This window comes from Tamandua tetradactyla, chromosome 2 (assembly GCF_023851605.1).
Source record: "Tamandua tetradactyla isolate mTamTet1 chromosome 2, mTamTet1.pri, whole genome shotgun sequence".
NCBI lineage: Eukaryota > Metazoa > Chordata > Mammalia > Pilosa > Myrmecophagidae > Tamandua > Tamandua tetradactyla.
In genome coordinates, this window is record NC_135328.1 from 131,556,757 (window position 1) to 131,569,891 (window position 13,135).

Consider the following 13,135-nt stretch of genomic DNA (forward strand, 5'->3'; position numbering starts at 1 on the left):
AAGATGGTATCAAAGCAAACTAGATTGTTATAGATTTAGGATTTAAGCTCATGGTAACCAAAAAACGATTATTCAAGAATACACAAATTCACAGAGACACAATGTAGGAGTGCAGGTTACCAGAAGTGGCGAGCAGGGGTAATGGGGAGTTCATGCAAAATGAGTATAGGGTTTCTGATTGGTGTGAAGATAAAGTTCTAACAGCCTATGGTGGTGAGGATACCTAATACTATGACTAATTCCAATGAATGGTATACTTGGGAGGGGTTGGGATGGGAAGATTTATGTTATATACATCTTCACACAATTAAAAAAAGAAAGAGAAAATGACAAATGCAATACAGATACTGAGTGGAAACTAAGAATGGAGGAGAAAGGGCTCAAGGACACTGCTGCAGCCTAAGGAAAAATTGTTAAATTTCTTGAACTCGATAACTACACATAAGGTGATTACATAAATTAATAACCTTGTTCATAGGAAATTACATAGAAGTATTATGTATACAACTTGCTCTCAAATGTTCAGAAAACAGATGACAGATGAAGGCAAAATGCTAAAATAGTGGATCTAAGGATAAAGAAGGTGGGGTATACTGGAGTACTCTGCATGGGGCTTGTATTTTCTAGGAGCCCAGCTGTGGTAACAGCACTTCCCTTTCAGCCTCTTAAGGTCGGTTCTCCTTGAGGTCAGGGAAGCTATAGGCATTACCGCGGTCCCCAGGGTCTGAGGAGACCCCTGAAACCACGTGGGGAGAGGTAAGAACCGCTAGTCCGCTGAGGCTGAATCCTCTTAATACGGTGGTGGGGGTGAGCACCGGCTCAATTTCGGGAGGAGGCGAGGACACTCGCTGGGGCGTACGGGAGGGACTTACGTGAACAGCCGAACACCCACTGACCTGGCTCGTTTATGCTGCGGCCGCACCGGCGTCCATGGACCAAGGTGAGCGCAGCTTCCCCGCGCTAGCGGCTTTGGGCGAGTCCTGCACGGCCGCGCGTAAGCTCCATCCTCTCTCCCTCTCAGCGGCGCGAGCGCCGCGTCAGCCCTCTCCCTCTCGGCCGCGCGTGCGCCCCGCCCATCCTCCCTCTGGGCCGCGCGTGCGCCCCGCCCCGCGGTGCAGATGTCCGGGATGCCGGCAGGTTCCGCTGCCGCCGCCGCCGCCTGGCCTGCCACAGGGGTTTGCTTGAAAACACCCCAGCGGCTGGCGGTGAGGGATACGCTGTGCGCCCAGAGAGGAGCTGCCGGCGCCACAGGCGCCGAACCGGGTGGTGCAGCTCGGCCCGTTCCTGTCAGCGCCCCATCATACCGGTAAGAGCCCCCTCCGCCGTTTTCCGCTTTCCAGCCCGCTCGGCCGCCCCTCCGCCGTCCCGTGCCGCGTGAGCGGCGGGCGGCATCCTGGGGGAGCAGCCGGGAGCGAAACGACCTCGGGTGGCCGCGGTCTGTTCCCGGATACCCTTTCGCCCCTTACCTGATGGGTTGTGTAATGTGAGTCTTTTAGGGGGCGTGGGTATACTCGTTCTTGGGGGGAAATCCTGGAGGCTTGGAGGTTCGAAAGACTCCTGGAAAGCGCCGCCCCCTGCCCCCACCTTCGGACGCTTTGTCGCCCCTGCTCCCCGCTCGAGTCCTGCGGAGAAGCGGGGGCACCTCTTCTGCCCTGCGTTTTCTCCGAGGCCCCGAGCGGGTCGCCGCATTACAGCGCCGAGCAGGGGCTGAGGGCGAGCACGCCCCGCCCTGAGCACCCACCCCTTTTGTAAGCTCGCGGGCCGAATCCGGGACCCTCGTGCCTTGGAGATCCAGGGATGTGTGGCAGAAGAGCAAGGTGGGATTTGGTTTGAGATCGGCGATGGTTACGTTTGCCGCCTCACTGGAAGGTTTGTACGGAGGTGTGTTCTCTGTTGACAGCTTGTCGCCTTGTGGGTTTAGATGACAGTGCAGAGTTTCGCCACTGCCTTCTTTCCTGGCTTGCGGGTTCTTAGTTGCAAGTATTAAAGAACTCCTGAAACCCAGACGCATGCAAAGGCTTCCCTGACTTTAAAGCCATTTTCTCTCACTTGTGCCATTTAAGCGTCTTTTTAGTACCAGTCCAGTTTTGAGTTAGTTGGTTTCCTTTTCTACCTCTTCCACATTATAGAATGGAGTTTTAATGCATTGTAGTGTAATCATGTGACTTTTTAACCTAAAGCTCGTTTTCCCTTTTAGTACTGTTTGCTTAAGTGCTTGATGGTCCAGTATCACTGGTGGCCAAATACATTGTAACTTTAGTGGAAACTGTCTTTGGCAATATTCTGTGTGGTGGTGGTGACTTTTTTGTTTTGTGTTTTCTTTCAGGCCTTCGGAATTGTAGTAGGGTTTAATTATAATGGGTGACAATTGGTAATTAGAAAGGATTTTAACAGTCTTTTTGGCCACTCATTTTTCACTTACTTACTATGTCTGTATGTTAATCTTTCCGTATATTAAGTCATCACTTTCTTCGTCAGCATCAGAATTGTTCTTACAAGTTGCCTTTTTCCCCCTCTGAGTAAACTGGCAAGTTATTTTTGTAATTGTTTTGTGGAATGTTTTCAGTTCAGTAAACTGAAAAAGAAGTCATTTATTTAAGACATTTTAGATGATATATATTTTAAAACATGTGCCAACTGTTCAGCAAAACCAAACAAGACTCTAAAAGATCTAAGCATAAGCATTTCCTGTGTAGAATTACTGTGAGTTGCTCCTTATCTATTCCTTATCTCTCATCCTTAAGACAAAGTTCTGTTATGACTTGTTCATTTTCCCATTCAACTTCTTTTGAGTTAAATTTTGTTATGAAGTTATATGTTCATTGTTAATGGTCTCAAAACTCTCCCTCAAATTGATTGATCACATATTTAGAACATATTTAAAATGCAGTTCCAAAATGAAGGGTAGGCTTAAACCTACCCTTCTTGCAGCTTGCAACCATGCAAAATATTTAAATGTATTAATGTTCATTCAGATTTTTGTAGAAGCAATTTTTATAAAACTTTCCCAATTGACTTGAATTGAGATAAATTGTTTTCTTAAGAGAAATCTACCCAGGCTACTGTATTATAATGGTTTTACCTCTGCTAGCAGAGGGAAAAGATCTTTGAGAATTTGTGAAGTTATGTAATTTATATTTTAGTCTCCATTTTAGATTTTTTAAAAAACTTTTCCACAATACTCCACATAGGCAAATAAGGACAAACCTAAAAGAGAAAATAATAAAATCAGCAAATGTATTAAAGGCTTATGTATGCCATATTCTGTGTCAAACAGGTTATTTCATCATTTATGCCCTCACTATATCTACAAGGTAGGGATTAAATTATGATTCACATTTTAAAGTTGAGGAGACTAGCCTTCAGCAAATTTAAGGAATTTGCCCTACACCAATAGATGGTAGATGAGGTAGCAAATTTGAGAAGCCAACTGAGGCCTATCACATCAAAAGTCTGAGCTTTTAACCATTATAACATGTCATCTTCATGCAGGCATGGGGGGGCACACAAAAAAGTAGGGATGCATATGTTCACTCAACACAGATTCTTTAACCCAAAGTTCCCTCAAACCAGCCAAGAAAACCTTGGTCACAATATCTGGCTTGCTCTTTTCTTAGGCTCTGTCCTGTCTTGATAATTTGGCCCAATAGTTCCGTTTTTCAAATTTAAAATTGGGGATCAGCCTTATCCCCAACACTCCTTTCCTTTAATTCCATTTTCCGCTATGTACTGGAGTTGAATTTCCTGCTAAATTGCATAATAGGTGAAAAAAGGTAGCAGTAATTTACAATGAAAGCCTGATGGATCTAGAAGGGCCCACCGTAATAGGCTTCTTTGGGGGAAACTTTAGCATGTTAACTTACATAAATTTTAGGGTGTTATGTGTCCCTCTCAGTCAGAGTAGCATTAAAAGTACATATTCCAGCAACCAAAAATATAAGTAATTCAATATCAAGAGGAGTCTCACAAAGATTATTAAAACAATTCTAAAGCGTAATCCACAGAATGCTTCTTAGAAAAGCCATATTCCTCTCAACCCCTAGCTCCCATACTCAATCTATCCTGAACCCTCAAACGGTCTGACACTACTCTAGCTGGGATTCCTCCCTTTCATTCTCTGTTTGCCAAGGTTGGTTTGTCAACCTTGTTTGATACACATCCTTTAGTCTAATTTCTCTTGTGCTCCATTCTTTAAAAGAAGTTCAGTGTTACAAAATTTATATTTTGACTAGTGCATTTCCTAATATAACTTATGTAGATAGTTTGCTTGAACACCATAAGTACTTGGAATCTCAGGTAGGATGAGATTTTGTTGGTTTGTCCAGAGTGATGACCCGATGAATCCCAGAGTGATTCGATCAGTGAGTGGAAAAGTATTTGCAAAGCCCCCTTTGGGGAATGGTGAGAACAGGGAGAAATTCAACTTCCCCAAGTTGAATGCTTGATATTCTCACAAGCAGTGTGGACAACCAAAGCTATAGGCTGAGCCCCCAGTCTTGGGGTTTGTTCATGTGAAACTTAACCCCACAAAGGATAGGTCAAGTGTACTTAAAATTTAGGCCTAAGAGTCACCCGCAAGAAAAAAAAAAGAAGCTCAAAATCCCTCATAATTAGGGATCAAGGAGGGGGACTCATGAAAGTAACAATGATCACTCATTAATAACCTGTGTATACTGTGTGGTGTGACAATGGCTCAGTGACAGAATTCTCACCTGCCATGCTAGAGATCTGGGTTCAGTTCCCAGTGCCTGCCCATGTATTAAAAATAAATAAATAAATAACCCATGTATACTAAGGAGTACACATAAAAGTAGGCAAAGTAGGCATTGAGGTATATTGCTACAATGTTCCCCAGGTTAAAACTTAAAGAAAAGAAAAATAATTTCTCTACTCCAATCATCTTTCTAATCAAGATTCTAAGACAAAGACAGGAGGCAAAAACCAAATCAAATTTGAAATTGTTCCAAACCTGTGAATAGAACCCATAGAACTCCTCACTTGCAGTCCCCAGACCACTAGATAACTGTATTGCGTTAAGTAGAACTAAGAAGAGACATGGTCTCCTGAACTCAAACATGTGTGGCCTCCATACCAGGGTTTCTGGAAGACCACCTGCTGCTGAAAGGTTATCTTCTAAGTGCAGACAAGGGTGTTCCCCACCCTAATGCAAAGTGGGGCCTGAAGCACAGCAAAGAAAAATATCTCAGCTTCTTAGATAATCACCCTCCCTCTCCAGCTCTGTGCTTCACACTCTGCAAATGGCCTTGTTTCTTTTCCATTTAATCAATTGCAGTATGCATTTATTCCCTTGTTTTGCAACCCACTATAGAGATATTACTTGAATAAGTCTTAGTGAGTTGGAAAGAGGTAAAAAGGAATCAGTTAAAAACTTATTAGAAAGACATGCTTTCTTTCCCTTTGCTGATCTCAAATTTTCATGTACTTTGAATAAACTAACTTCTCTCTTTTCTTATAGAGAAGAAAATAAAGAAGTGTTGCTCAAAAACATAACTAAAAGATCCCTTCTTAGCCAGTGTATTTCCATCAGGAAGAAAACTCCTATTGTTGTGAAAGAACAAGAAATTTGCTGTGAATCATTCTCATCCCTGTTTTGCAGTGAACACTCCAACTCTCCATCAGTAGCCTGTGTCAACATGACAATGAAGTTACCACAGCAACACTGATGTTTTTATCTTCCTCCTTGTTTATTTCAGTTGTTTTACAAATGTTATTCAGATTCTGGTAAGACACAGCAAGACAGACAAAAAATAGTGTCCAAAGTTATCAGCGAAGAAATTTGATGTAAAATGGGCTCACTTGATTTGTCTGAGGTGATATAATTAAGTCAAAATAGAGCACTGAGATATATATATATATAAAGTTACTTAGGCCAAACCTTCGGTGACATTTAGTACTTTTTTATCTGGAAAGAATAGAAACTTGACAGGATTAGTTATAGATATTATATTTATTACATTTGTGAATATAAATGGGAATCTGCAGATGGGGCAGGCCACTAGGGCTCTTCAATAAGGACTTCAGTGGAAGAGAAGAGGAAAGAGGGAGCAGAGAGGGGAAGGGAGAAAAGGAGGGAGGAGAAGAGATGGGAAAGGAGAATAAGTGGGTAAGCAGACAGAGATGGGGAGCCGGGGGGTTGGGGGACAGAGGGACAGAGAGGAGAGAAAGAGAGGTGGGGAGAGGGCTTGGTGAGCATAGCTGAGCAACACTGTACTTTGAACAGGGAGGGCATAAGACATATTTATAGTAGAATAAGAATATAATCTGTCAGGAGTAAAGTGCTGGCAGGAAGTAAGGGCAGGCTCACCCATAGATGGCCTGGTCAGAACTTTGGGAGTTCAGTGGGCAGATCCCTGAAAAAAAAAGCCTTCCTAATCCTACTTAGGAAAGGCACATTTCCCTCAGTAGCCAGAGCCTTCCAGAGCACTTCAGGCTGAATTAGAGTAGCTGGAAGAGGAGTAACAAGGTTTCATCTAGACATAAAGAGAAATGAAGTCATGGCTGGCTTCTCTGCCTCGCGGGAGTGATAAGAGCCTTTGCAACTTAAAGTCAGAAAGACCTTAGCAAGTCCATTGTGAGGAAGTGTCTTGGCTGGCAGTGAGGTGAGAACACAACTACAAGGAAAGCTGCAAGGGCCTGGATGGTTCAGTGTGCACCGCTCACATATGCTGCCTGCTGTGTGTCAGAAGACACTGACATTCTGGGGCCTGCGGGGTGAGGGGGGGTGTCTCACTAACAACACCACTCCGTATAAAGACCCTTTAAGTGCTTTTATCACTTCTCCCTTATGTAATAAAAAAGTTAGTTATGAACTAATGTCAATACACAGGAACGTAGAGAGAATTGGAGACTGTAAGAAATATTCCTGTGCCTAATGTGTACCTTGTGCCAGTTTGAAACTCTTATCTACCCCAGAAAAGCCATGTCCTTTAATCCTCACTCAATATTGCTGGGTGGGTTCTATTTCATTGTTTCCATGTAGCTATGACCCATCCAAGTGTGGGTGGTAACCTTTGATAAGATGGTTTCTTTCCATGGAGATATATGCTCCCTCATTCAAGGTGGGGTTGTTTAATACTTTTTGGAAAAAGCTTTAGAGCCCATGCAGCCAGAGACCTTTATAGATGAGGAAGGAAAACAAGAAGCTGGTAGAGAAAGCTAACAGACACTACCATTTGCCCTTTGAGCTGAGAGAGAAACCCTGAACTTCATCAGCCTTTCTTGAGTGAAGATAGCCTCTTTTTGGTGCCTTAATTTGGACATTTTCATGCCCTTGGAACTGTAAACTTGCAACTTAATAAATTCCCCATTTTAAAAGCTGTTCCATTTTTGGTATATCACATTTCAGCAGCTTACTAACTAGAACATACCAAATGTAACAATCTAACATTTTCCCATACATTTCATAGAACTTTCACTTAAAAAAAAAAGTTCAAATAAAATGGAAAACCCACCTCCCCACAATCCCTAACCTAATCTCTCCCTCCCTGGAGAAACTATCATTAAGTAGGTACATATCCACCTATGCTTTTTTGTTTATTAAGTGTGTGCACCCACATGTAATAGATATTCAAGTATTTTGTGTATTTGTAAAATTTACAAGGAGTTCATATCTTTTTGTCACTTGTTTTCTTCTATACAATATATGCATTTATCTATGATGATGCATACAGGTCTCGTTCATTTGTGATAGTCTATTACATTGGATGAAGTTATCAAAAGTTATTAATCTATTTACTATTAAATGGAATATAAGTTATTTTTTTATAATTTTTCACCATAACCAATGATACACTAGACATTCTTGTACACATTTCCTCTAGTGCAGTGCAATTAGTTCCTCCAGGGTATTCACTTATTCAGTACAACAATTGGTGATAGGGCATGCATATTCTCATCTAGACACTGACAAAGTATTCCAAGTGCCTAATACATCAGTTTTCACAAGCTGCACCAAAATGCCCATTCCTCTTGGTGGAGGACATAGTGCTCCAACCAGAACAGTACAGGTATTTTTGGTAATTCAGAGAGCCTTATGTTCTCCTCCCCTCTCCTCAGCTCACTCTCTGTGTAGCCTTGGGTGACATGACTTCTCTGTCTCCTTCCCCATAGGTAAGCTGGGGGGTTGTACTTCTATTGGCAATTACATAACTTTATGGTTAGGTACAGTGTCTGGTACCTAAGAATGCACAGCAAGTATCCATTTGCTAAAAATTAATCTCCTCCAGGCTATAGAAACCAAGATGCTTTTGGAGTGGTTGAGGGGGGTACAAAAATGGTTACATTTTAAGAATGAGGTAACAAATAGTCATTGCCAATGTTTCTCCCATGTGATGATATAGCTTCACAAAAGAACAAAGGAAAGTATCATGGGAATAAGAGCCTAGGTCTCATTGAAGGAAATTGCAATATGTCCTGCTTAATTTATGCTCCAGGACTTTGTATGGACTCTTTCTTCATTCTGTGCACTGTCTTTATTTTTTTTTTATAATGCAAAGAATGCATCATAAGGGTTCTTTGAAAAAAATTCCCCAAGGAACCCAGTGTGACAAAGAAACCTGAAAGGCAACACCTACTGCTTTGCATTAAACCTCCAGAAGGCTCCTGATTGCCCTTCATAGACTCAGTAAAAGTTCTGACACATCCCTATGGGCACCACATTTCTCTAGAGGCCAAAGGAATGAAAAAACACAAAGGCTTTCTCTCTAGGACATTAGCAGAGAATGCCAGCGCTTGAAATATGAGTGGGAAGGAACTCAAGATGGAGAGAAAGATGGGGAGGGAGGGAGAGAGAGAGAGGGAAAGCAAGTTGCAACTAAGAGCATGAGAAAGCTGAATACTTATGTTCCTATCTAAATAGGGAAACCTGGGGATGTATTTCCCCTGAAAAAGTGAATAAATGGATCACCTGCACCGATAATGTATACTTTTTTTTTTAACAAGAAAGAAAAGCACATTAAGTAGATGCCCAGAGGTACAGTTGCTTAGGAATCCTGAACAGGAGACAAAAATAGGCTGTCAGTTTATTTGGCCATTGATAAATGTGTTGGAGGAAATGAATCTGGGCATGTTAGGATTTAGAAAAAGAGAAAAGTCCTGTGAATCACAGTGTCTAACGTGGTTGATGTTCCTTCCTAACACAGAGGAATTTAACAGTGAGTAAAGATCCTGATGGTAAAGGTCAAAATAAGCATTTCAGGTACCATGCTCTTTATGTCAACCCTCATCCCTCCAAATCTAGCAGGCTGAAAGTCTCCAAGCCTAAAAGTGTAAGACCAATTAGCCAGATGGATGGTAAGACATTAAGACAGATTTGTTCCCTAGTTCAGTAAAATTTCATTAATTCAAATCCCATTTGATAAGGTGAGCCAAACACTAAAATGAAATTTACAATATAGGGCAAGCTGTGAAGAACATGGACTCAAGTAAAAATGACCTATAATACCTAGCCTGTATCCTGTAATTGTTATATGATTAAGTTAATTAACTTCCCTAAACTTCAGTCTTCTCACATGTAAAGCAGGGATTTTTTTTAACTTTTTTTATTAATTAAAAAAAATTGACAAACAAAACATTTAGATATCATTCCATTCTACATATACAATCAGTAATTCTTAATATCATCACATAGTTGCATATTCATCATTTCTTAGTACATTTGCATCGATTTAGAAAAAGAAATAAAAAGACAACAGAAAAAGAAATAAAATGATAATAGAGAAAAAAAAAACTATACGTACCATACCCCTTACCCCCGCTTTCATTTACCATTATTTCAAACTGAATTTATTTTAACATTTGTTCCCCCTATTATTTATTTTTATTCCATGTGTTCTACTCTTCTGTTGATATAGTAGCTAAAAGGAGCATCAGACATAAGGTTTTCACATTCACAGAGTCTCATTGTGAAAGCTATATCATTGTTCAATCATCATCAAGAAACATGGCTACTGGAACACAGCACTAAATTCCCTCCAGCCTCTCCCCTACATCTTGAACAACAAGGTAATATCTACTTAATGCGTAAGAATAACCTCCAGGATAACCTCTCAACAACTGTTTGGAATTTCTCAGCCATTGACACTTTGTCTCATTTTACTCTTCCCCCTTTTGGTCCAGAAGGTTCTCTCAATCCCTTGATGTTAATTCTCAGCTCATTCTAGGGTTTTTCTCAGTCCTTTGATGCTGAGTCTCAGCTCATTCCAGGATCTTTGTCCCATGTTGCCAGGAAGGTCCACACCCCTGGGAGTCATGTCGCATGCATAGAGGGGGAGGGTGGTGAGACTGTAAAGCAGGGATTTTAATAGTACCTTTTTAGTTATTGAACTTTGTATGAAGGCTCTATTGAACAGTGTCTGTTCAATGTTTATCATACCTCCTGGCATCTCTAGAGAATATTCAATAAATAGTAGCTATTATCCTTAAGAATAATCATTGGAATAATTCAAGTCATAGAAGTGTAGATCTGTAAGCGACCTTAGGAAACATCTGGTGCAGCCTCTCAATCTACAGATGGCAAAAGGGGTCCAGGCAGGTTCCATAACATGTCCCATGTTTCTAAGCCACATGCCTCATATCTCCCAATGACCTTCACCTGGGAACCTCTGCCATTACTGAATCTCAGCATTCTAGCACCATATGGCAAAAAGTATTAGAAAGAGCATTATATCTTCATTAAATCAAGGCCATATAGTGTTCCACTTAGAAGAGCTTGGTAAGCAGCTAGTTCAAGGTATTATAGCACTTAAAATAAACAAAGATGCTTCAAAACAGAACATGAAAGAAAAGAAAAAAAACAATGCAGACCTGCTGATGCAGGGAACCATTTTTTCTTTCACAGGTTCCCCTCAGTAGCATTTGGCTTTTACTTAATTGTTTCTTTTGGGGAAAAGAAAAAGTAGAAGAGAAGAGAAAGCCAAGCAAAGGATGGAAAGGGGCAAGAAGGGTAGAAATCCACAGAACAGGCTCTGCTGAGAATTCAGCATCATATCACCAACATGAGAGCCTCTGGAAGCTGACAGCCTGAAGTGGCAGCAGCAGCATCAGACTCATTTCACTACTGTTTTGGCTGGTGCAGTAAGACCCCTACTCAATACCTACACTCCAGATCAATACAGCTGCACTTTAAAATATACAATTAAATGTTATTTGATTGATTTTGCTTTTTAATTAAAATATTCTTTGCTTGACAGCCTTAGGACATTTTTTCATTTGGTTCAGTTTTATCTACTTATTAGATAATGGGATTGGAAAAATCAGTGAAATTATCTTGTGTGGTTGATTTTGAACAATTCATGCCTCAGTCAAGGTCTTCAGTGGGTGTTCATACCATGTGCCTGTGGCATTGAATTTAACTGGAATTCAACTTGTACTGATTTCTACTTTAAACAACAACAGAAATAGTCTCTCCTTCCTCCTTTTTGTCCCCTCCCTTGCTTCCTTTGAGGGGATCTAAAACTAATTGAAACAGTTATTAATGAAAGCCCCATGTGTGGTCTTAAAGGTTGTATTAGGGCTAACATACAATCATTTTCTAAATAGATTTAAGTATGTAATAGCCCTACCCCTCCCACCACCAAAAAACACCCACCAAAATTGTTACATCAATGCCTTTTTCCGCATGCTGACAGGCACGTCTTGGACATTTAGGCCCCTGTGAAACTGAAGCCTTGAGTACACATAGGCTGCCAGCTTCTTACAAGCCATGCCAGCCTCCTGCGTTCTATTAGGGCTGCTCATGGCCAGGAAAAAAGGGAAAACAAATGTAGCTAATGAGCTGGGAAGATAATACACTTGTGAGAGTCAGCACAGAGATTGGATGTTCTCTATTCTTAGCGCTCAAAAAAAGAATGCCTTTTCCCCACAAACATTCACACTACTGCTAGTAGCATTCTGGGTTTCTTTCTTTTCTTTTTTTTTTTTACAAGTCCAGACATCATAGTACCAGGTTTAAAGAAATGGTGCAACAACTCTTTAACCACACGGTAGAACCTTATGTCTAGGTCATCCATGGATGAAGTCTCTTGATCTTAAGAGCTGCATCTGGATGAGTGAGAAACATCATAGTGCAAAGAGGAGGGTGCAGTGAAAAGAAGCCTATTCTACAGCGTGTTATAGTTGTATGCCTGCCCCCACAGAGACATCACATTCCTATGGGCCTTTCTGTTATCTTTTATTCCATTGATGAAATGAGTCATTACAATTCAGTAGTATCTGTTCAAGGAAGTATAACTAAAGAGGCTAACAGCATGGCTGGATTCTATTGGACTTGATTGCGAGGCATGTAAATACAGGCATAAGTACAAATTCCAGCCAGATCTCCTGGCAGTCATTTGGTTTATGGAATAATGCTCCAGACCAGAACAACTGATACCTGATGATTGTAGTAAACCCTGGTTGTTTTGACTTACCCAGTTGATTAGTTCCCTGGTGCTGCCTAACAAAGTATAAGGTAGTGGATGGCTTAAAGCAACAGAAATTTATTTCTCACAGGTCTGGAGGCCCAGAGTCTGAAAACAAGGGGTTGGCTGGGTTAGTTTCTCCTGGAAGATCTGAGGGAGAATCCATTCCATGCTTGTATCCTAGCTTCTGATGGCTGCAGCAATCTTTTGTGGTCCTTGGCTTTAGAGGACTCCGATTCCCATAATCAGAATGATACTGCCAGTCCATGGGGTGAGTTGGCAAAAGAGATAATCAGTGGAGCTGAAGGGATACAGACTGTGCAACAGAACTGGATACAAGAGATAGTCAAAATATTACCATTTGATTCTTCTAATGCTTCACTTGTACGATGCCAGGCTCTGAGGGATAATGTTTTTGAAACCTTTATGGAGTTTTGTGGAAACAGGAGGTATGGAGATGTTGGGTGGTTGTTGTTAGATACACTGTATACATTAATGAGTGGAAGGGATGGGCTTAAGGCCTCAAATGAGAAGTTTACTCGAGGCCTCACAGATGTAAATGTTTTTATGAATGTCCTGAAGAAAAATCTTATTTTCTGTAGCTGTAGACTTGAGATTTCCAAAAATCAGACTCACAATCTTATTGTTAGTGCAGCAACGTTACAATGTAAGCTGAAATCTCAGTCTTGCTTAGTGTCTGCCATAAAAGTGAGGGC

The 13,135-nt window shown here is 41.2% G+C and overlaps 1 protein-coding gene across 19 annotated transcripts in view; it reads left to right on the forward strand.

Annotated features, from left to right (window-relative positions):
* Positions 1-1,101: 1,101 nt before the first annotated feature.
* Positions 1,102-13,135, forward strand: part of LOC143673921 (voltage-dependent N-type calcium channel subunit alpha-1B-like) — a 268,765-nt gene continuing 256,731 nt past the window's right edge. For all 19 annotated transcript variants that reach the window (XR_013170762.1, XM_077149029.1, XM_077149028.1 and 16 more), the window contains exon 1: positions 1,102-1,306. The gene's annotated coding sequence lies outside the window, so the exon portion shown is untranslated. The remainder of the gene's footprint in view (positions 1,307-13,135) is intronic.